This window comes from Aotus nancymaae, unplaced genomic scaffold (assembly GCF_030222135.1).
Source record: "Aotus nancymaae isolate 86718 unplaced genomic scaffold, 86718_ANA_hifiasm-v0.15.2.pri h1tg000014l, whole genome shotgun sequence".
In the NCBI taxonomy this organism is placed as follows: domain Eukaryota; kingdom Metazoa; phylum Chordata; class Mammalia; order Primates; family Aotidae; genus Aotus; species Aotus nancymaae.
In genome coordinates, this window is record NW_026988425.1 from 33,631,152 (window position 1) to 33,654,677 (window position 23,526).

Consider the following 23,526-nt stretch of genomic DNA (forward strand, 5'->3'; position numbering starts at 1 on the left):
CATGCTCAACTTTCCAGTTTTCCTCTTTCTTCAGGAGCTTTTTAGGTCAATTCAACTTAACAAATATTTTTTCAACTATAAGCTGGACACTTAATGTTGAAAAATGGGTTAGATAAACAAATTAGGCCATCTTGCCTTTACCTCCTAAAATGGCAAGGGAATACAACTGGGCACCCATGCCCTGTTAAACTCTTTTGGAAATTGTAAGGTGCTAAATAAAAGCAAGGTGTCCTTATGGATTTTATCTGGCTGATATCGCAGCTGCCTAATAAGGTACTATTAGCATCTTAAGGTGTCTGGGCTGAATGGTTTTACATGGATCCCCAGATCACCTGGGTGACACTGGATTAGAGAAAGGTTCAGAGGTAGTTGGTATTATAACTTTATTGGACATATTTTTCAAGACAGTTGATAAACTGTTATTGTAAAAATTGTCCTTTGTGTTTTCCAAAAGTCCTTGGTTTATCATGAAAAGATTTAGGAGCAGGAACTGGGCCTAGACATAGCCACCCATTGTCTGATAGTGAGTTTCCTGAGTATATCACTGTCGCATTAATTCTATAGGTAAGGGAATTTATATGGACTAGCCATATGTGTGTGATATGTGTGTCTGGGTTTGTATGGGTGTGTCTGTAGAAAAATGGAGACTTTATAGACAAATACACACTTTTCACTTTAATTTTCATATTTAAGAAGAGTCTTTTCCTCTGTTTTCAGTTTTTAAAAGTCCTGCTTCAGGAGCCATTACTTCCCAGAAGACAGAGCCCACATTATTTCTGTTCTTTGTTCTGAAAAGCAGTTGACCTGTTGATCTGGTTGTTCACCAAACCCACTCTCCACCCTGTTCCACCCTTCTATGTGTCCCAAGAGGTCAGCTCCATCAACAGGCCCTCTTGCTTTCTGGCTTTGCAGTTGGCTTCAGACCATGGGAAGCAGTGCCTGGAGATCAGAGACAGGGAGGAGAGAAGGAGGAGGTATCTGTTCCTTGGCTCCCAGCTCCCTCCCTGCACCACCCACAGCCCTGGCTCCTGTCAAGCTGATCTCTCCAGGGGACAGCTCAAGTTCTCCTTCTCTCTCATGTCTCAGTTTGTTAACTGCTCTTTTCTCTCTTCCCTTCAGGCTTAGAGATGGTAAGGTGACCCATCACACTACTCTGTTGTCCCTCTATAAAACTTTCCTTCAATTACCCACTCTGAATATGCCAGCTATTTCCAGCTAGGATGCTAACTGATACAGCAGTCAAATCTAGGACTGATAGTATATCCAGCCTGGATGCAAAACATGGCCCTGGAACATCACCATTCGCATTTATGGCTGGTCCCTTTTTCCCAGTCTTGTTTATAATGACAGTATCAAGTTTCTTTAGGAATTATTTTGGGGGCTTTTTGGTCCTCATTAGAGTCCAGGTAAATGATGATATCTTTCTTCTCCATTTTGCTGAATTTATTTTTTCATGGATGGGGTAAATTATGTTTCACCTTTAAGAAGGAATCCATACGCCAAAACTAGCTTTCATGAAATTTTATGAAATTTTGAAACTTAAAAAAAAAATACAGAGAAAGCAGACAGGAGCCTGATGGATCACTGTTAACTATTAAAACTTACTAATGCTTTAGGGCTTGAATTTTTTACATCTTGTAGTCTCTGCAGTGGCCACTTTCCTGATGTTCTGGCCTAGCCATGTTAGCGTAGCTCCCTCTCATGTGTGCTGTGGGCTCCTCTTTCAGGGTCACATGCATGACACCACCATGAAGAGGGGCTTAGCAACAGTGTTACCAGCCCAGAAAACTGCGACCCTAAACTACAGGAATTTTCGGCTAGCAAGTAGACAATGAGAGGTTGTAAGTCCTAGAACTCGGGGATCTCAGTTAATATCATAAAGGACTATGATATAAATCTACTGGGATTAGTAGATTTCTGGATTATTCTGGCTGGGTGCGGTGGCTCATACCTATAATCGCAGCACTTTGGCAGGCTGAGGTGGGCAGATCACTTGAGTCAGGAGTTCAAGACCAGCTTGTTCAATATGGTAAAACCCTGTCTCTACTGAAAATGCCAAAATTAGACTGGCATGGTGGCACACACCTGTAATCCCAACTACTCAGGAGGCTGAGGCACGAGAATCGCTTGATCCCGGGAAGTGGAAGTTGCAGTGAGCTGAGATCACGCCACTGCACTCCAGCTTTGAGTGACAGAGTGAAACTCTGTCTCAAAAATAAATAAACAAATAAATAAATAAATAAATCCCAGAATATTCTTTTTTATCACTAAATCTTTCTTAGAAATTATTCCAAAGTATCATTGGCCAACCGAATTGTGTCAGCATTTCAGGGGTTTTGACACGTAAATTCATACTTGAACTGGGTAATTATTGTTGCATACTATTGAGGCTCCATTCAGATCTACAGATTTATTAATATTTGTATACAATGATAGGCTTTTTAAAAGCTCTCCTAGTTTGCAAATTGTCTTTATTTAAGAAACTAATCTATGATAGCAGTGTATTTATTTGTTTATTATTCTCATGAGCTGTTCTAGAAGGAGGAAGGAGGAAAAGAACATACTTACTTAAAAGAAATAGTAAAGAACATTTAGTAAATCGACCAAAGCCGGGGAAATGCCCCCAAAGTCTCCCTGCCCCAGTAAAATCACTCTACTATTTTGCTATGTTGTATTGAGATTTTTCTAACTATAGTTGTGTGTGTTTCACATACACACTATAAACTGCATATGCTGCCCTGTTTCCAACATTTCCCACTTCATTCAACATTTGCCTTTTATAACATACTCAATATTTAGATTTTGATAATTTTAATATATTTAGATATTGCAATTCTATTGTAATTTTTTCTATTATGGATACTCTTTTCATGAACATCGCATGCAAAAAAAAAACACACACACGCATTTTTGTTTTCTTTCTTTATGTTTCTTTTCTTAGGAATCATCCTTTCCCTTACCCAACCCTCCTGAACAGATTAGGTCCAAATACTATGTTCTTACAGTTCCTTTCACATCAAAATCTTAAATGATACATTTAAATTATTACTAGATGAATATCTGTTGTATCTCCTACACTATAACCTCCTGAGTGTGGCACTATCTGTTTTGCTGATCATTTTATTTCCCAGTGCCTCACAGAGCACCTAAAGCATAGCAGGTGCACAATAGATATATGATATTGGGACAAAGAATCGGCAGATGGATCAACAACGCAAAATAGCCCAGAAAACAAACCTTGGTGTGCACAGACACCTAAATAGATATTTTGATAATGTTAGTGTGACAACTAGACTGCTATTTTTTTAAAAACATTAGCTTACAATAAACTTTTCTATTATAAAGGATTAAACTATCAGATATACATTAAAATAAAGCTAAACAAATCAATTAAAACTAAGGAAGTCAAGAAATGACATCCTGGCATTAATAACATCTTATATTATGAAATGGCCAGGTTAGAGAGAAGCAAAATTGTTTATTCCACTTCACAATTAAGATAATTGCATTTTGTAGAACAGGAACAAGATTAGGCACCAGAAGAACTAGGTTTGGAAACCAGCACTGCTTTCTGCCAGCTGTTTGTGGGGCTGGGATTAATCTCTAGAGGATGCGGGGCTGCCTGGACATCTTCCTAGGATAGCATCTGTTGGAAAGCACAGCCTCAGGGTCAACCCATTTTTAGATATTTGTTTCCTGTGTAGCTTTGAGTAAGTTACACACCTGTATAAACCTCAGTTTGTTCTTCTGTAAAATGTAGTTTTAAAAAAAATCTATTGAACATGGATATTGTAAAGCTTATAGAGATAGCATACAAGTAACATGCTTAGCATAACACTTAGACAGAAGTATCAGTATCATTATGACCACTGCTGCTTCGGTGCCTTCCTCACAGAACATTGCTGGGGAGAACCAAGCCTCTTCTCCCACCCCGCAACCTCCTCTCTCTCTTTTTTCTAGGCAGCTATTTTAAAAGAAAATATTTTAATTAGATCCTTACTCATTGCCATATGTCATAATAAACCAGAGATAGATTAAAGAGTTATATTTTTAAAAAGTCAAGCCACATACACACAAATAAGATATGAGTGAATGCTTGCCTTTGTCTAAATTACCTAATAATGGAAAAATCTCAATGGGCAAATCTTCCAGACCATGTGAAAATGTAGGACTTCTATGTATCAAAAATATCACAGACAGAATTAAAGAATAAATATGATTCCTAGAATAATATTTGCTCAAGTATGGAACACTTGGATTAATATTCTTCCTCTACCTGCTGTCTGCACACATCTATCTAAAAAAAAGATGTCTGCACACGTCTGCACACAACTGATGTGTGAAAGAAGGACAAGGCTTAATTTCAAAAGATAAATTACATGTGGAACATTAACAAAATAAAAAATGTTTAATTTCAGTAGTAATGGAATAAATGCTGGCTAATCAGAGTCACCATTTCTCACACATTAAGGCTAAAAATATTCCATTAATTATCAATGTTAATGAACGTATGTTATGAGATACAGTCACATAACTTGCTATAAGGAGTGGACGTAGATATAATCTTTCAAAATCTTCTAAGTTGACTATATCTTATTTTGATGGTCAAGATAAAATAGGAAACATAACTGACTGAGGCTCAGAATGATTCTCTTTTTGTTTCTTTCTTCCTAAAACACACCCAAGGATTGTCCTGTAGCACAAAACCAAGGCATGTCATTTTTGTTTTCATCTATGTCCCCAAATAGATGGCCAGCTTCTTTGAAGGCAGGGACCTTACCTTACTCATTTTTTAAATCACACAAGGTCTGCAGGCCGGGCATAGTGCCTCATACCTGTAATCCCAGCACTCAGGGATTACCTGAGGTCAGGAGTTTCAGATCAGCCTGACCAATATGGTGAACCCCCATCTCTACCAAAAATACAAAAAAAAAAAATTAGATGGGCATGGTGGCGCACACCTGTAATCCCAGCTACTCACGGGGCTGAGGCAGCTTGAACCCAGGAGGCAGAGGTTGCAGTGAGCCAAGATTGCACCATTGCACTACAGCCTGGGCAACAAGAGCAAAACTCCATCTCAAGAAAAAAAAAGTTTGCAAATACTAGGTGCTCAAGCAATGTTCATCAGAACAGAATTTAAATTTGACAGATATGGAGTAAATAAGTAAGGACCTCAGGCTGGGCATGGTGGCTCACACGTGTAATTCCAGCACTTTGGGAGGCCGAGGTGGGCAGATCACCTGAGGTTGTGAGTTTGTGACCAGCCTGGCCAAGACGGTGAAACACCACCTCTAGTAAAAATACAAAAATTAGCCAGGCATGGTGGTGTGTGCCTGTAATCCCAGCTACTCAGGAGGCTGAGGCATAAGGATTGCTTGAACCTGAGAGGTGGATATTGCAGTGAGCCAAGATCATGGCCACTGCACCCAAGACTGGGCAACAGAGTGAGACTCTGCCTCAAAATGAATGAATGAATGAATGAATGAATGAAAATAAAAGACCTCCTGGATAAACATCAATACCAATTTCAATTCACTCTTTAATCATGCTTTGAAACTTACAGGTTGGCTTGTAATTCAAAATCTCAAGAAAAAATTTGTTGGATGCATGCACACACCACTGCCATCCCAGAGCACATATTTGAAGTCAAGTTCAAGATGGAAAGCATTGCCAGAGGAAGGAGTGTTTTGCCATAATGTCAGTGTTGCTGTTAGAAGGACTGCCTTTTTCATGACAGTGAATATAGAGTGACAGCATGTGTGTGGGCACTTCATTTAAGCATCATCCAACAATTCTTGGTCTTATTTGACCAATTCTTGGTCTTATTTGACTGGTCAGGAACATAAGCACAGAACAATGGAGTGGTCTGCCCATCATCAGGCAAATCATTTGGATGAGCTGAAAATAGAAGCTAAACCTCCAAACTTACCTAGAGATTAGCTTCTGAATATATCTGGAAACTGACCAAGTCGCCACCTCAGCCATTCTCCCTCTGTCCAAGCCCCCACCATATCTTGCCTGGATTCTTGCAGTGGCCTGTCTACTTGGTCCCCTTCTTTGACTCTAGACTCGTACATCCATTCTCGACTTAGCAGCCAGAATCATTTCTGTAGAACACAAATCACTCTTCTACTCAAAACCCTCCATCTCATCCAGATTATAAACCAAAGCTCCTCAAAGGCCCTACAAAGCCTTAGAGGATCTGACCACAGTGGCCTCTAGGGTCACATACCACCGGCTTCCCTCCTCCTTGGTCACCCTTTTCCAGCCATGTGGCCTCCTAGGCTGGCCTTTGAACAAGCCAGGCCTGCTCCACTGCTCAGGGCCCTTGTGCTCCACCCACATGCTTTGCTGCCTCATATCCTTCAGATAACGCTTATCAAAAAGGCCTTCTCTGATCACGCTCTAGGCAACATTAGGTCTCATGCTCATTCTGCCTCCTTTTTACACTACATGATTTCTTCATAGTCCTTACCACAGCCTGGCATATATCTGTTTACTTGCTATTGTCTGTCTGTCTCTGCTGAAATGTAAGCTCCAGGTGGGTTGAAACTCTCATTCAGTTTTAACCAGTCACTAGGTTACACACACACACACACACACACACACACACACACATGCACACACACATATATACATACATATATTATGTATACACACATATATATAGTGATCCTCCCTTCTTAGCCTCCTGAATAGCTGAAATTACAAGCATGAGCCACCGTACCCAACTTATTTATTTATATTTGATTACTGATTCTGTTCTTCCTCTTGAGTGTCATCATCATCCTACCCTCTTTTTCTGTTTCCAAGGCCACACATCAGCGCAGGTGATCACCTTGCCTGCATTACTGCAGCAGACTTCTGACTTCTTCCTTTTTTTTTCTGAGATGGAGGTTTGCTCTTGTCACCTAGGCTGGAGGGTAGTGGTGCAATCTTGACTTACTGCAACCTCTGCCTCCTGGGTTCAAGCGATTGTCCTGCCTCAGCCTCTTGAGTAGCTGGAATTACAGGCACCCACCACCACGTCCAGCTAATTATTTTTTATATTTTTAGTAGAGATGGGATTTTATCACGTTGGCCAGGCTTGTCTCAAACTCCTGACCTCAGGTGATCCACGCACCTTGGCCTCCCAAACTGCAGGGATTTACAGACGTGAGCCACTGCGCTCAGCCAGCAGACTTCTTAAGAGCCTCACCTATAGTCCTGCAGTCTAAAATCGTTTATCTCCATACACTCTTTGTCAAGTCCCCTTACTGATCAGGAAGCTACTCTGTGAGTGTAAATTGATACTAACTCTGTGGAGGGCAACTTGTCATTATCTTTCAAAATGATACGTCTCTACCATTTGACCCATTTGATCCATTTCTAGAAATTCATCTACAGATAAGTGGGAAACAGCATATATACATAACTATTGTAGCATATTTAATAGTAGTAAAATATTAGCAACAATCTAAAAGTTTCTTGATAAAGGTCAGGTCAAATAAATTTGGTACATCCATAAAATGGAGTTGCATGCAGCCATTAAAAATGAGCCAGCGCAAATATATAAGGACATATTAAGTAAAAAAAAATAATAAATAAATAAAGGGCAAACTAGTGGAAAGGGATGCTACAATTTACGAATAAAATGTTTTTGGATATCCACACACAAAAGAAGGCAGTTGGACACCTAACTCACATCATAAACAAAAATAAAATCAAAATAGACTATAGGACCAACTGTTAAACTCTTAGAAGAAAATATAGGAGAAAATATTTGCAATCTTGGGCTAGGCAAAGGTTTCTTTGATAGAACACCAAAAGCATGAGGACAAAAGAACTAGATAAATGGGACTTCATTAAAATTTAAAACTTTCATGCTTCAAAGGACGTTATCAAGAAAGTGAAAAGGCAGCACACAGAATGGGTGAAAACATTTGCAAATCATCTATCTGATAAGATACCTGTATCCAGAACATATAAGCAACTCTTATTACCTAATAACAAAAAAGACAATTCGATTTTTCAAACTGGGCAAGGGATTTGAATAAACATTTCTCCAAAGAAAATATGCAAATGAGCAATAAGCATACAAAAGCATGCTTAACGTCATTAGTCACTGGGCAAATGCAAATCAAAATCACACCCACTAAGATGAAAAAATCAAAAATGACAGACAATAACTAAGAAGTGAGGGCAAGAATTAGAGAAATTAGAGCCCTCATTCATTGCTGATGAGATTTTCAAAATGGTGCAGACATTTTGAAAAACAGTTTGGAAGTTTTTCAAAGGGTTAAATATAAGCTTACCATGTGACCCAGCAATATTACTCCTAGAAATATACCCAAGAAAATTGAAACATTTGTGTTTTTAATTTCTTTCTATTTATTTATTTATTTATTTATTTATTTATTTATTCTGAGACAGAGTCTCACTCTGTTGTCCAGGCTTGAGTGCAGTGGTGCTATCATGGCTCACTGCAGCCTCCACCTCCCAGACTCAAGCGATCCTTCCAACTCAATTTCCCAAGTAGCTGGGACCACAGGCATGCACCACCACACCCAGTTAATTTTTGGATTCTTTTGTAGAGATAGGGGTCTCGCTATTTGCCCAGGCTGAGCTCAAACTCATGGCCCCAAGCAGTCCACCTGCTTTGGCCTCTAAGATTGTAGCATGAGCCATTGCGCCCAGCCAAAACTTTTGTATTTACAAAAACTTGTTTATAAAAATGCATGCAGAATTATTCGTAATAGCCAAAAAGTAAAAGCAACCCAAATGTTTATCAGCTTATAACAGACAAACAAAATCTGTAATATTCATACAATGCTCTATTATTTGGCCATAATACTGATACATGCTACATCGCTGATGAACCTTGAAAACATTATGTTAAATGAAAGAAATCAGTCACAAGAGAACACATATCATATCATTTCATTTATATGAAATGTCCAGAAGAGGCAATTCATAGCGAAGAGGTTGACTTCCAGGGATTGGAGGGAATCATTAATGGGAAATGACTGCTAATGGGTACAGGTTTTCTTCTGGAGTAATGAAAATTTCAACATTCCAAATTCAAGATAGTGGTGATGATTGCACATGTCTGTGACCATCCTAAAATCCAATGAATTTATACACTTAAAATGGTTAATTTTATGGTACATAAATTATATTTCAATAAAGCTATTATAAAAAAATTACACATAAACTGCCTCCGAAAACAGTGAAAATAGTGGATACCTTCTAGGCAAAGCAACTAGGTAGCAGGAAGGGAAAGAATAAAGAAAATCTTAGTTTTCACTGTACCCCTTTAATACTTTGTGGATTTTGTACCTTGTACAGGCATTTACTATCTTTTTAAATGAATGATATTAATGCATATCAATATATAAGAATTTCGTACCTTGTGCAGGTATTAGCTATTTGTGGCCTCTAGACTATTGCGCACTTGAGAATTGCCCACTTTTCTTGTTTTCACTTCTTTCTTCAACATCTAGCCCGGAACTGATCTTCAAGAGCATTATTATACTCACTTTCTGTCTCTAAGCATTTATAGATGGTATTTTTATCATCATCATCATCATTATTATTTTAATTCGTACCCAGTGACCCAATTCACCACTTTCAATGCACCTGCATAGCAATGGTCTCCCCTCAAGGTAAATTCCTCCAGATTTTCCACCTGGCAGTAAAGAAGGGGCTCTTTTTTGCTAACAAATGGTATCTTTATGGTAGGAAGGATGCAGGTGATAGCCTCAAGGAGACCTGTCACTTGTCCCTCCAGGAGGCACTTTGGCCGTAATGGGTCCCACCATCCTCCAGCCACATCTGCACTCTTGACAGACATATGTCTTAGATATTGTTCTCAGTTTCCTAACACACTATCTGAAAAGTGTCTTACTCATTAACACTGCCTGTTGGTTCTATTTGTCATCTCCTCAAACAGGCTTACATTGCTCAAAATAGCAGCGTAGTGGTGTTATACTGCATCTACTTAGCTAAGCTGGAACTATTTACCAGGTTTCTCTTCTATGTACGGTTTTAAGTTTAACATTAACCACTGGAAAAACTCTCACAAGATTTAATGAAGACAGAACAGCCTCATGTGTCCCAGTTGACCTCATTGGCCCTAGTTTGTCCTTGGAGTTCTCATTGTTCCTTGCTCACCTCCACCAACTTCCACAGTTGTTTCATAAATCCCTTGTTCTGAACAAGTGTTGGCGAGGGTGCAGAGAAAAGAGAACATTTGTACACTGTTGGTGGGAATGTAGAATGGCGAAGTAAAGATGGAAAATATTATGAAGGTTCCTAAAGAAGTTAAAAATAGAACCACCATATATGACTTAGCTATCCCTCTTCTGGGCACATACCCACAGGAAATGAAATCACCAACTCATAAAGATATGTGCACTCTCAGCATTTGCAGCATTATTCACAATAGCCAAGATATGGAAACAACAAGTGTCCATTGATAGATGAATGGAAAAAGAAATTGTGAGCTATGCACCTGCATACACACACACACACACACACACACACACAATCAATCAATCAAATATTATTTAGCCATTAAAAAGAAATAGATCTTGCCATTTGCAACAACATGGATGAAACTGAAGGACATTACACTGAGTGAAATAAGGCAAACAGGGAAAGAAAAAACTGCACAATCTCACTTGGATGTGGAATTTTTTTTTAAAATCAAATACGTAGAAACAGAGCAGAAGGGTGGTTATCAGTAGTAACGGGTTGAGGGGAATAGGAAAACAGAGGTCAAAGAGTACAAAGTTGCAGTTAGGCAAAATGAGTAAGTCTAGAGATCTAATACATAGCATGAAGACTATAGTTAATAATATTATATACTGGCAATTTGCTAAAAGAGTAGATTTTAGGTACTCTTACCCCCCAAAAATGGACAAGATGATAGGTATGTCAATCTGCTTAACTGTGGTAATCACTTCTCTTCAATCTGTACAGTCATGTACTGCTAACAATGTCTCAGTCAACAGGGGACAGTATACATGACAGTGGCTCCATAAGATTATAATAGAGCAGAAAATTTTCTAATACCTCATAGCAGTCTCAACATTGTAACAACACATTACTCATGTGTTTGTAGTGATGCTGGTGTACACAAACCTACTGCTCTTCCAGGTATCAAAGTCTAGCACATTCGGTTATGTGCAGTACATAGTGCTTGATAATGGTAACAAAACGACTATGTTACCAGTTTATATATTTGCTATACTATACTATATGATACACTATACTAATACTAATACTATACTATACTAATACTATACTGTACCTATACTTTACTGTACTGGACTGGACTATACTATACTATACTAATACTAATACTATACTATACCTACACTACTATACCTATACTATACTGTAATATACTGTAACTACACTATACTATACTATACTGTACTATACTAATACTATACTATATCTACATTAAACTAATACTATATCTATATTATACTATACTATACTGTACTACACTATACTATACTAATTACTATACTATAGCATATACTATGCTACCATACTTTGTATTGTTGTTTTAGAGTAGGAGTCCTTAACCCCCAGGCCACAGTCCATTACCAGTCTCTGGCATATTAGGAACCAGGCTGCACAACAGGAGGTGAGCAGCCAATGAGCATTACTGCCTGAGCTCCACCTCCTGTCAGATCAGTGGCATTAGATTCTCATAGGAATGAAAACCCTACTGTGAACTGCACATGTGAGGGTTCTAGGGATATGGGCTCCTTATGAGAATGTAATGCCTGATTATCTCGGGTGGAACAGTTTCATATCCCCACTTCCACCCACCCTACCCTCATCTGTGGAAAATTTGTTTTCCATGAAACTGTTCCCTGGTGCCAAAAAAGGTTGGGGACCGCTGTTTTAGAGTATACTCCAACTTAGTGAAAAAAAGTGAATTGTAAAGCAGCCCTACGTGGTCCTTCAGGACATATTTTAGAAGAAGGCATTGCTGTCACAGAAGATGACAGCTCCATGCATTGTATGACCTCTGAAGACCTTCCAGTGGAATAAGATGTGGAGGTGGAAGACAATACTACTAATGGTCCTGATACTGATCCTGACACTGATACGATAAGACTGATGAGCCTGTGTAGGCCTAGGCCCATGTGTGTTTGTATCTTGGTTTTTAACCAAAAAAAAAAAGCCTGAAAGTTTAAAAAAAAAAAAAAACTAAACATAGAAAAAGCTTATAAAATAAGGATCTAAAGAAAATATTTCTGTATAATAGTACAATGTAATTGTGTTTTAAAGTAAATCTTATTTAAAAAGAGTCAAAAGTTGAAAAAAATTTAAAAGCTTATAAAGCAAAAAGGTTACAGGCAGACACAGTGGCTCAAGCCTGTAGTCCCAGAAACTTGGGAGATTGAGGTGGGAGGATCACTTGAGCCCAGGAGGCTGATACGGCAGTGAGTTGTGACCACACCACTGCACTGCACTCCATCCCGGGTGAGACCCTGTCCCAAAAAATATGTGGATAGATAGATAGATAGATAGATATGGTTTGGCTGTATCCCCACCCAAATATCACCCTGAATTGTAATAATCCCCATGTATGATGGACAGGACCAGGTGGAGGTAATTGAATCATGGAGACAGTTTCCTCCATGCTGTTCTCCTGATAATGAGTGAGTCTCAGGAGATCTGAGGGTTTTATAAGCCTCTGGCATTTCTCCTGTTGACACTCATTCTCTCTCCTGCTGTGCTGTGAAGAGATGCCTTCCCACCACAATTGTAAGTTTCCTGAGGCCTCCCCAGTCATGATGAACTGTGAGTCAATTATACCTCTTTTCTTTATAGAATACCCAGTGTCAGCTGGACACAGTGGCTTACACCTATAGTCCTAACACTTTGGGATGCTGAGGAAGGTGGATAGGTGGATTGCCTGAGGTCAGGAGTTTGAGACCAGCCTGACCAATACAGTGAAACTCCATCTCTACTAAAAATACAAAAATTAGAAGGGCATGGTTTGGGTACCTGTAATCCCAGCTTCTCAGGAGGCTGAGACAGGAGAATTACTTGAACCCAGGAGATGGAGTTTGCATTGAGCTGAGATCATGCCACTGTACTCCAGCCTGGGCAACAGAGTGAGATTCTGTCTTAAAAAACAAAAAAGATAAATTACCCAGTCTCAAGTATTTCTTTATAGCAGTTTGAGGACAGAGTAATACGTGTGTGTGTGTGTGTGTGTGTGTGTGTGTGTGTGTGTATGCATCACTATAAACACATCACACCAGCATCACTATAAACACATGAGTAATGTGTTGCTATAATGTTAAGATGGCTATGAGGTATTAGAAAATTTTCTGCTCCATTATACTCCTACGGGGCCGCTGTCATGTATGCTGTCCCTCGTTGACTGAGACATTGTTACTGTTAAACTGTGTGCTCTTGATGAAGAGACTCCCAGCACCCCAAAACAGGCTTTGTTTGAGCAACACGACTGTTTATTCACCTGGGTGTGGGCAGGTTGAGTCTGAAGAGAGTCAGCGAAGGGCAGTGGGATAGGAGTTGGTTTTATAAGTTTGGGGTGGGCAATGGAAAGTTACAGAAGTTACAGTTTAGGGTGGTATTTTGTAAGCTGGGAGGGGGTTGTAGGTTTGCAAGCTGGGAGGGGATCGTAGGGTGTGGAGTCATGAGGTTGACCAAGGTCAGTTACAAAGTCCAATGGCCTTGTCAATTGGGGTGAGAATAAGGAGCAATAGAGAATGTCTCAAGTTAAGTAGGCGTCACAGGGGTTGATCATTTCTTCATTTCTTCCTCTTTTCATGGTCTTCCAGTTACTTGAGATTTTCCAGGAACTCATCTGGAGTATTCATGCAGGTCACAGAGGTTAACATGGCATCCATAGCACAGTCAGTCAGCCTAAAAGACTTTACATTCCTGTCTTTTTATATTAGAAATATAAAGGAAAAAGAAATGAAGAGTGGGGGGCAGTGGAATATTAGGAAGGCCAGCACAGATGAGTCATGGGGCGATGTTTCTCGGGGCTTCTTCAAGTGGAATTGGGGGGTGGCATGGAAACCTAAAAATGGGAAAGAATTTAGACTGCTGGGAGATCTCAGGGCAAGGGGTGATATTATGGGGTTGTTAGAAGGAGCATTTGTTGTATTGACTGATTGGTTATCACTTGTATACGATTTTGTAGGAATTGAGAGATTAATTGGAAAACACAAGGTCCAAATAAGAGGAGAAATATAGGTGTCAGAGGACTAAGGATTGAAAGAAGCCATGACTCCCAGTTAGAGAGTGTCCAGCCATTCCAGCCAGGTCCAGAATAACCATTTGCCTAATTAGCGAGCTTTTGGGCTCCATCTTTTAATCTATTGATGGCATCATATACGAGGCCAGACTGGTTTACATAAAAACAACATTCTTCATTTAGGAATAGGCAAAGACCTCCCTTTTCAGCAGTCACTAAATCAATCAAGACCTCTATGGTTTTGGAGGACAACTGCAGTTAGGGAATCTACTTGAGTTTGAAGAAGGGATAGTGATTGAGTTAATTCTGCAATGCTAGCAGAGAAATCATTAGAGAGGCCACGGAAGGTGATGATTGAGGTGGTAGGCCTGCTACGCCTGTGCTGAGTGCAGTAGTAATTCCTAACCCTACAAGTAAGCGGTCAATGGAATGACCGGCTTGTGTTGTATTGAGACCACAAGGGGAACAAGGAGGCTTTCGTCTCCATTGGTAAACTGAATTTTGGGAGTTAGGAGAACTAGGGTACAAGTGCCTGTCCAGTTGGTAGGAAGGCAGACGAAAAAAGTCCTTGGCTTAGACAGAACTGGAAGTGTAAACTGAAAAGATGAGAAAGTGTTCTGAGGGCTTTGGACCCAAATGCCAAGGGAACCAGCAAGGGCTGCGGCGGTTAAAGGTTGTAGCGGGGTTTGGTTGGATAACTGTGTGGAGGGAGAGCTTTTGTTTTCATGGAGTATGAGAAAGCATGTGGTTATAAGTCACCACTCACTTTCATTAACAAGATTGGGTATGAACAGACAGGAAGAGAGGTCTGGAGGAGAGTCTGAGGAGCAAGGGGAGGGCAGCCAAGGATGCAGTGAGAGGCAGGGTGAATGTCTGTCTAGGCAAAACTTGAAGTTTATTTGCCAATCTTGTGTTGGGGAGAATTTACGGGCCTGATGTGTAGGAAAAAGGGGGGTCTCAGCCCTGAGAACTAGCAGAGTGGCAAATAGAACATTGAGATGTGATTGTTTTGAGGATGGATTTCCATGATGGAAAAGAAATAAGGGGTTGAAGAAACGAGCCAGGGGCTTGTATTCTACATGGAAGCGGTCATGAAAGGATGAGAGGATAGAGTGAGCTTGTGGGGCAGGGAGGAGGAGCTTCCCATGGTCTAAGAACCATCTGCCTTGTGTAGGAAGCGACTGGTAAAGCGAGTTTCCGGAGGGAGAATAAGTTGGGGAGATAGATGAGAAGCAAAAATACTGGCCCTGTGAGGTGTTCACTGTTTTTTGGCTGTTTTGTCGGCTAAGGCATTTCCTTGGGCAATAGGATCTGATGGTTTCTGGTGTTCTCTGCAGTAGATAACTCAGGCCGTGGCTGGGAGGAGAGTGGCCTTAAGGAGGGCTCTTATTAAAGGAGCATTGATAATAGAGGATACCTGTGTGGTCGGAAAACCTCTTTCTGCCCATATGGCTGCATAGTGGTGTAGGATGTGGAAGGGTATTTAGATTCAGTGTAGATGTTAACATGTAGTCCTTTAGCAAGAGTGAGAGCACGGGTTAAGGCAATCAGTTTAACTTGCTGAGAAGTGGTGAAAGAGGGGAGTGTAGCAGCCTTGACAATAGATGAGTGGGATACAACAGCATAGCCAGCTTTGGCCGATGCCAATCGACTGGGCTTGGAGGAACTGCCATCAATTAACCACGTGTGGTCTGGGTCTGGAGTAGGAAAAAGAGAAATATGGGGAAATGGGAGGATGCTGTATGGATTAGAGAGACAGTCATGGGGTTCTGGGTCTGTGTTGGGTATTAAGTGAGAGGCTGGGTTGAAGTCAGGTCCAAGAGCAATGGTTACTGTCAGGGTTTTAATTAAGAGTGCATAAAGCTGGAGAAGGCGAGGGGCTGAAAGTGTGTGAGGTGTGAAGAGGAAACTAAACTTTGGAGGTTGTGAGAGCTATAGAGAGTAAGTGGAGCATTGCCTGTAATTTTAAGGGATTCTAAGAGTATCAGGGCGACAGCTCAGGCCACGCACAGGCATGAGGGCCAGCCCAGCTGTGAGGTAAGTTGTCTGGATAAAAAGGCTACAGGCCGTGGGCCTGGCTCCTGTGTAAGAATTCTAATGGCACAGCCTTTTATTTCTGCTGTGTAGTGAGAGAATGGTTGAGAGGTGTTAGGAGTGCTAGTGTAGGAGCCATTTCTGAGGCCTTCTTTAGAGAATGAAAGGAAGAATGGGGAAGGATTTGGGGTTTATGGAGTTAGCTAAGTTTCCTTTTGTCAGTTTATAAAGTGGTTTGGTTAGGAGGGCAAAACCTGGTATCCAGAAGCCAAAGTATCTTACAATGCCTAAGAAAAAGAGAAACTGTTATTTAGTGGATGGGACTGGGTTTGGGAAATTAACTGGATGCGGTTGGCAGGGAGAGCATATGTATGCTGGAGAAGGATTATAACAGATGGGGAAGAAATTTGGGGCTTTAGAAAAAAGTGTTTTTGAGGTCAAGAACAGAATAGTGAGTTGTGGAAGGGAGTACGGAAGATAAGAGGGTAGAGGGGTTTGGTACAACCAGGTGGATGGGAAGTACATCTGACTGATGAGGCGGAGGTCTTGGACTAGTCTGCAGGATTTGTCTGGTTTTTGGACAGCTTGGATAGGGAAATTATAAGGAGAGTTTGTAGGAATTAAAAGGCCATGTGGCAGTAAGTGAGTAATAACAGGCTTTAGGCCTTTTAAGGCTTGTGCTGGGATGGGGTACTGGCGCTGGGTGGGGTAAGAGTGATTAGGTGTTAAGGGGATGATGGGAGTGAGTGACTTGTAGCAAGGGATGGGGAGGTGGTGTTCTGCACCCTAGGGTTAAGGTAGGGGAACGTAAGGGCAGCTACTGAGGGAAGTACGGGTTTGGGAAGGAGGGTGACAATGAGGTGTGGCTGTAGCCCAGGAATAGTGAAGGAGGCAGACAATTTTGTTAGGATATCTCAGTCTAACAGGGGACTGGACAAGTTGGAATGATTAGGAAAGAATGTGGAAAGGAGTGCTGGCCTGATTGACACCAGACTTGGGGAGCTTTGAGAGGCCTGGAGGCCTTGCCATCAATTCCCACAACAGTTATGGGGGCCAAGGAGACAGGTCCTTGAAAAGAAGGCAGCATGGGGTGGGTGGCCTCCGTGTTGATTAAGAAGAGGGCAGACTTGCCTCCACCATAAGAGTTACCCAAAGCTCGGTGTCCATGATGGTCCAGGGTGCCTCCGAGATGTCTGGGCAGCATCAGTCTTCAGCCGCCAAGCCAAGGAGATCTGGTAAGGATTCGGTCTGCGAGCTTTGGGTTAGAGCTCCAGGAGCTCTGGAAGCAGTGATGTGAGTTAGACAGTCTGACATTCCGTGGGGGCCCTGCACAGATGGGGGAGGGCTTAGGAGGAATCCCAGCAGAAGAAATCATTCAACTCAAGTGGCTTAGATGAAGAGAGTTTAATCGCAGAGGTGCAGAGGGTGGAAAAAGTAACCGGATGATAAAGACCCAGAGAGGAGCAATGGCAGGAAGCTATTACTACCCCTAAATGAGAAAAAACAGGGGAGGAAATGGAGTCTAGTGAGGCCTGGAGCCATGGAGAGGTCTCTACCAGAAGCGGGAGACACAGAGTCACTGCCAGAAGCAAGGCTGAAAGCTGAAAGTGAGCATGGGGGACAGGACACCCTGGCATTCTCTGCCCTCTACCCCAATTCTCTTTCCTCCTGCCCTCCATTCTCCTGATGGAGCCTAGCACTGATTCTACCTAACAAGAAACCAAGGCAAGGAGCCAAGGCGATGGGCTCCAAGGCTTGGATCAGGGCATAGAGGAAGTTAGAACAGGTCTAGGTGTGGTAGAGGAAGCACATGGCAAATAGTTTAATTTTTGTGCTTTGTCAACGTAAAGACTAAACTAGGGCCGGGTAAGGTGGCTCATGCCTGTAATCTCAGCACTTTGAGAAGCTGAGGCAGGTGGATCACCTGAGGTCAGGAATTCAGACCAGCCTGGCCAACATGGCGAAACTCCATCTCTACTAAAAATACAAAACTTAGCCAGACATGGCAGTGCCATGCCTGTAATTCCAGCTATTCAGGAGGCTGAGGCAGGAGAATTGCTTGAACCCAGGAGGCGGGAGGCAGTGAGCCCAGATTGAGCCACTGCACTCCACCTGGGCAACAGAACAAGACTCTGTCTAAAAAAAAAAAACACTAAATTTGACAAACACCATTTCTTTTCACCATCTGCCTTGTCATTTCATGTCTCAACTCTTTGTGGGCTTATTTGTTTTCCCCAAAGCATAAGGATTACATATATCCATCCTTACCTTGAATAATGAAAATATATATAGTATATATGAGGTTTTTTCCACATATTTTCACCACAAACAGCTGTATTATCAGTATTACTGTTTTTGAACTTTGTTGGTCTTGGTAGCATAGAAATGTTTATGAATAATTCCTTGGTGAAGTAACAGGAGTGTTACTGTTACCAGAAAGGGATTCGGATCCAGACCCCAAGAGAGCGTTCTTGAATCTTGCTCAAGAAAGAATTCCGGGCGAATCTGTAAAGTGAAAGTTTATTAGGAAAGTGAAGGAATAAAAGAAGAGCTACTCCACAGGCAGAGCAGCCCCGAGGGCTGCTGGTTGCCCGTTTTTATGGTTATTTCTTGATGATATGCTAAACAAGGGGCGGATTATACATGTGACCCCTTTTTAGACCATACAGGGTGACTTTCTGTCGTTGCCATGGCATTTATAAACTGTCATGGTGCCGGTGGGAGTGTTAGAAGTGAGGACGACCAGAGGTCACTCTGGTCACGATCTTGGTTTTGGTAGGTTTTAGCCAGCATCTTTACTGCAACCTATTTTATCAGCAAGGTCTTTATAACCTGTATCTTATGCCGATCTCTTATCTCATCCTGTGACTTAGGATGCCTAACCATCTGGGAATGTAGCCCAGTAGGTCTCAGCCTTATTTCACCCAGCTGCTCTTCAAGATGGAGTTGCTCTGGTTCAAAAGCCTCTGACACTGTTGTTCTCAGCTTTTCAGTTGTTCTTACCAAGCTTTCTTTCAGAGGCTCCTCTCTCAAGGAACCCTTGTATCTTGTGACGTAAAACAGAACGAGAGAAAGTGGAAGCAGCTGAGTGGACGAAATGAAGGCAGGAGCCCTTCAGCTGAGTGGACGAAATGAAGGCAGGAGCCCTTCTTCTTATCGACTGAACAACTGTGATTTAAAAAAAAAAAGGAAATAGAATGAGAACTATGGAGGGAATTTTGCAGATAGGTTCTTGGGCTCTCTGGGACTAATGACTTGGAGTTAAGGAAAACGTTTGGTATTGGGGATGGTAAATGGGTGACTTACACAGAACAAAGAGATACAATAAGAGAGGAAATGTTAAAGCATTTGAATTAATACTAACGAAGTGGTGCTGTTGTCCTTAGACATTGGGCAAGGTGGGCTGCAGAACTGCTCAACCTTCTAGGTGAAAATGTTGGCCGCTAGGTGGCAATCACATGTCTTGAATAACCAAAGACATCGCAGAACTGAGTAACTGGCCTTCCTGGTGAGTTTCATTAGTCCATCCACTGTTAGAGAATTCTAGTTTCAAAGACTGCTTGAATGCGTTTTAATATTAAATCAATTTGTGAGTGCTCATTATGATTCATCAAAATCCTGGCTCCAAGGAGCTACTGTTTTCAAAACAACTGATGTGTGGTTTTCCTTCCACTGTTTGGGCATTTACACTTAGAGCTTCCTCCTAGTTCTTCTCCTTAGGAACTCGACACTATTTCTGCCATAGAAATGATGTTCCAGGAAAATATTTCCTACAAAAAGAATAAGTAAAACAGGCCTTGGGTCTGAAACAATTGGCCAGCTGGAATTTTGTTTTGTATTATATTCATTTGGTTTTCCTGCTTGGTAGATTTAAGCAAAGCCTTCCAACATTTTACTTTCAAAGCAAGATTCACATTGAAAAAAACATGTTAGACCACAATGTTATAGACACTCATCTGTTTTGATAGATGCCTCTTTTATAGATCTTCTTCATTTGATTTAATATACATTTAAAACTGAATTTGTCTGCCCAGTGAGAGATAAAATAAATACAAATATAATCACTTTACAAAATGCCTAAAATTGGTAACACTCTGCATGTGGTGTTTACAGACATGCATACAACAAGAAATAATCAAATATGATGGTGCCAGCATTGATGGTAGATTTCCATAGCCACATATTTCTTGGATGGTTTATGCTAGCAAGGGAGACCCAGAGAGTCAGATGCACTCAAGCTTTTGGAATGAGGTGGCGCAGCGTCTTCAATCCCCAGGTGATCTCCTGTGATTTTCTAATGGGTCTGCTACCATGCTAGAGAGTGGGTTGCAAAGTTCTGAATAGCTTTGCTTACATTAAGATGCTGGGTGATTTTAAGTTTATTTTTGAAGAGAAAGGAGAGAAGTTTTTCTGAGACATAGCAGGTCGGATGTGGCTGAGCCTGCAGCAAGGCCAGTGAAAGTGATTAAGGGTCACCCATAGCCTAGGAGTGTGTCTCAACAGATGTTTCTGATCTGGCCTCAGACCACCATCAGACTATGATGCCTTAAGTTGTCATATCTGGTAACTGCAAAAACAAACCATTTTAGCTGTCATATAAGATATTTTCATATAAGTATCGGCCTTTTCAAATGAATAATCGTCTTAAGACCTTCAAACAAGAAGTGGTTCTGAGGTTGCATATAAGCCTTATATATTGATGAAAACATCGATTGCAGGCATATTACAGTTGAGTACCAAGTGCTACTGGAGTCGCAGCAACATCAATTCTGGATTATCAATGCTTATATCAAAGGGGAGGCCAATTGTTGACAGGGTAGTAGTCAGGGTAAGTCAATATCTCAGTGGGAAAGCATTTGGGATAGATCTTTTTAGCTTTACCCCCTTACCCACTAAACACTCATTTTTAATGAGGAACAGATTCATTGTGAAGGACAGGTTCACTCATCATTGTGGTGCGACATTGTTCCCATGTCCTTCACTGCCCACACTCTTTTTATTTTTTTAAGACAGGATCTCACTGTGTTGCCCGGGCTGGAGGACAGTGGCGCAATCATGGCTCACTGCAGCTTCGACCTCCCCGGGTTCAGGTGATCCTGACATCTCAGCCTCCAAAGTAGCTGGGACTGCAGGTGCATACTACCACAACCAGCTAATTTTTCTGTCTTTATGTAGAGATGGTTTTGCCTTGTTGCTCAGGCTGGTCTCAAACTCCTGGGCTCAAGTAATCTGCCTGCCTCAGTCTCCCAAAGTGCTGGGAGTGCAGACATGAGCAACCATGCTCAGCCATTGCCTACAATCTTTATCCAGAGTTAATTTGGTGCTTTTCACCCTATTTTTGTGCTCAATCTTAATATCTGATTAATGCCAAAAAGAAATCATCTAATTTCAAAATAACTCAAGTTCATATTATATACAGACATGTTTGTACACATATGTATATGATGATCTTCACATATACAAGTACTCATACATTTATATTTTTATCAGTCATATATACATGCATGTGTGTAAGAGGACTTGGCATTTCTTATTTAAAACTAATAATACATAATATATATAAGAAGAACATAGAATGGAGGGCCATACACCTCCATGTTAGCAGTAGTTACCTCACAAGGGTAGAATTATTTCTTTTGCTGATTTCTCTTCCATTCTTTTTTGTCTGTGTTTTTCATGTTTTCTGCAATAATAAAATATCACTTTTATAAATAGAAAAAGCCATAATGTATTGCTTTTGGAAACGTGTATTTGACTCTAGTAACAAAGTACTATGTTCTAATAAAAAGTCAAGGTAAAATTGGTCTTAGAGCCTGACAGCTCAGGTGACCCTCGATTCACTGCTTGGCTTGGCCAATATCACTTCAGTGTTTTCTCATCTGAAGCAGAGAAGATGATATTTGCCAAACCCTATTCAGGGCTGTTGAGGAATCAAATGAGAAGGTTACCTGAAAGCACTTTGTGATTAGACTGCATATATAAAAATGTGCTGACTTCACTGTTTCAGTTGCATTTTCCATGAGCTGGCTGTGCCCCTCCTGTTATAGGGAGTTCCCAGGAGCCAGGGTCATGCATGAGCCTTCCGGTGGAACTCCCCAAAGACGCTGGTCCCACACTTGGGAACAGCAACAAGAAGACCTGCCAATATCAGAACTGGAAGAGTCCCAGATTTAGTTTCAACAGTCAAGAGTCAAGGTTTGTTTTATCGGATATCCTGACCATGGAATTCCACAGGAACTAGGGTTGTTGAATCAACAATAGGAAACTCAGGTACGCTTGAATTTCAGAGACAGGTACATAACAAATAATTTGGTGTGAGTACATCCCAAATATTGCACAGAATTCACTTACATCAAAAAACATTTGTTGCGAGTTTCCTGTCTATATTTTGTTTGTTAAATCTGGTTATCCTAATGGAAACCTTCACCCTCTCTCACTAGTTTGCTTGGTTGGTTGGTTGGTTTTTACTTATTAGCTTCAGCTTCTTTTTTTTTTTTTTTTTTTTTTTTAAGAGACAGTCTTGCTCTGTCGCCAGGCTGGAGTGCAGTGGCACAATCTCGGCTCACTGCAACCTCCACCCTCTGGGTTCAAGTGATTCTTCCACCTCAGCCTCCCGAGTAGCTGGGACCAGAGGCGCATGCCACCACGCCTGGCTAATTTTTGTATTTTTAGTAGAGTCAGGGTTTCACCATGTTGGCCAGGACTGTCTCAATCTCTTGATCTCATGATCCACCCACCTTGGCCTCCCAAAGTGCTGGAATTACAGGCGTGAGCCACCGCGCCCAGCCTAGCTTCAGCTTCTTAATGAGAGTTTAGGTTTTATAAATATAGTCATCCCTTGGTGTACAAAGGAGATCGGTTCTAGGACCTCCCTCAGACACGAAAATCCACAGATGCTCAAGTCCCTGATAACAAAATGATGTAGTATTTGCATATAACCTATGCACATCCTCCCGTATGCTTTGTCATCTCTCGATTGCTTAGAATCTCCAGATTGCTAATATAATGTAAATACTATGTAAATAGTTGTTATACTGTGTTATTTAGAAAATAATGACAAGGAAAAAAGTCTGTACATGTTCAGTACAGATACAATTTATTTTCAAATATTTTTTATCCATGGCTAGTTGAATCCAGTCATAGAATTCACAGATAACTGAGGGCCAACTGTACATGCTCAGGGCCTTTCAGATAAGGCACGAACTGTAAGTGCACCTGACATACGTTAAACAATAAGAGGCCATTGCAATAGC

The 23,526-nt window shown here is 41.1% G+C and overlaps 2 long non-coding RNA genes across 3 annotated transcripts in view; both read right to left on the reverse strand.

Moving 5' to 3' along the window:
- Positions 1 to 10,661: 10,661 nt before the first annotated feature.
- LOC135274857 (uncharacterized) lies at positions 10,662 to 17,487 on the reverse strand. The gene is made up of 2 exons (XR_010342575.1): positions 17,423 to 17,487; positions 10,662 to 14,062 (listed from the first exon to the last, which is right to left on the reverse strand). It is a non-coding gene; the product is annotated as an uncharacterized LOC135274857 (long non-coding RNA).
- A 113-nt stretch (positions 17,488 to 17,600) lies between these two features.
- Positions 17,601 to 23,526, reverse strand: part of LOC105722470 (uncharacterized) — a 41,705-nt gene continuing 35,779 nt past the window's right edge. Inside the window, exons 2-4 of one of the 2 annotated variants that reach the window (XR_010342574.1) lie at positions 21,886 to 21,956; positions 19,277 to 19,441; positions 17,601 to 18,778 (exon numbers count right to left, since the gene is read on the reverse strand). This is a non-coding gene — a long non-coding RNA (uncharacterized LOC105722470). Of the gene's footprint in view, positions 18,779 to 19,276; positions 19,442 to 21,885; positions 22,797 to 23,526 lie in introns of those variants that run through there. The other variant, XR_002478755.2, reaches the window with a different exon arrangement.